This window comes from Branchiostoma floridae, chromosome 13, assembly GCF_000003815.2.
Source record: "Branchiostoma floridae strain S238N-H82 chromosome 13, Bfl_VNyyK, whole genome shotgun sequence".
NCBI lineage: Eukaryota > Metazoa > Chordata > Leptocardii > Amphioxiformes > Branchiostomatidae > Branchiostoma > Branchiostoma floridae.
Window position 1 is genome coordinate 20,514,256 of NC_049991.1, and position 1,158 is coordinate 20,515,413.

The 1,158-nt window shown below is 44.1% G+C and overlaps 1 protein-coding gene across 1 annotated transcript in view; it reads right to left on the reverse strand.

Annotated features, from left to right (window-relative positions):
- LOC118429495 overlaps positions 1-1,158 on the reverse strand; it is a 12,337-nt gene that overhangs the window by 4,285 nt on the left and 6,894 nt on the right. The gene's annotated exons all lie outside the window — the stretch shown is intronic.

The following is a 1,158-nucleotide window of genomic DNA, read 5'->3' on the forward strand; positions in this document are numbered from 1 at the left end:
ACACTTTTCACATTTTCACGAAATCAACTACCGTGAAAGGTAGATGTAAGTTAAGAGATGCTACCCAATCTACAACAATTTTCAATTATATTTGACCTGATAACTTGGACCTGTGTTGATCATTAAATCTGGTACCCAATACCTGGTAGATACCATTGAAGAAAAAGCTAGGAGTACTGTTCAGTTCAGTTCAGTTCATCCTCTTGGAGGTGACACCTGTGTCTCCACTCGTTTCTGTCCAGCATTACTGATCGGAGTACTGAGTATATTCAAAATAGTGTAAAGAAGTCTTCCTATCATAACTGTCCAGTCAACAGTCCTGCAAGGTTTCTGCAACACCCGTTTGGAAAATGGGCTGGTCCGAAGTATACCTGACGAGGCATACAGCCAGTTCATTCCATTTAAAAAGTAGGGGTGTACAATACTGTCGGGTGTTCAACCTTGAGCATTGTTCTTCAGAGTTTGTCGAAACACCCCTTCATGTACGATGGACTGGTCCAGACTCACCCAAAGTTGGCAACTGCATGGATGAAACCATTAGAAGAAGGGGGTGCTGTGAGAAATGATTCATATCTTAACCGTAAAGACGACAGGTTTGGTCGGGGCGGCGGGGTCCGATGCGGCGCTGGATTTGAACAGCGCCCGGTGTATCGTGTTGATTTCCAGGGGCTTCTGGGTAGCAGGAGGGGACGAGGCCGCTCGCATCCTGCAGAAAAAAATCAAGAGGAAAGGAATAAAAGATGATTAAAAGGAATTGCCATATTCAGACAATAAAATACTGAAAAGTGGAAGTCTTTTCTAGACAAGAACTGTCATAAAGTGGACACAACCATCTACATGTTGTATGCTTTACATTAATTTTTGCATCAATCTGGTGACGTGTATTATCCAAGAATTGAATCTCTCGGCTTTTATTTATTTATTTCTGTGTTCTTTTACCAAGGTAAGCTCCCATCAGAGACTGATACTGGCTTGAGAGTTGGTTTATGGTACTTACTTTAGCTGCTCCAGTGCAGCAGATGTGGGTGTGGGGGTTGGGGGGTTGGAGGGGAGGTGTAGTGTTAGTGTTGTACTTACTTTAGCTGCTCCAGTGCAGCAGATGTAGGCGTGGGGGGAGGGGGGTTGGAGGGGAGGTGTAGTGTTAGTGTTGTACTTACT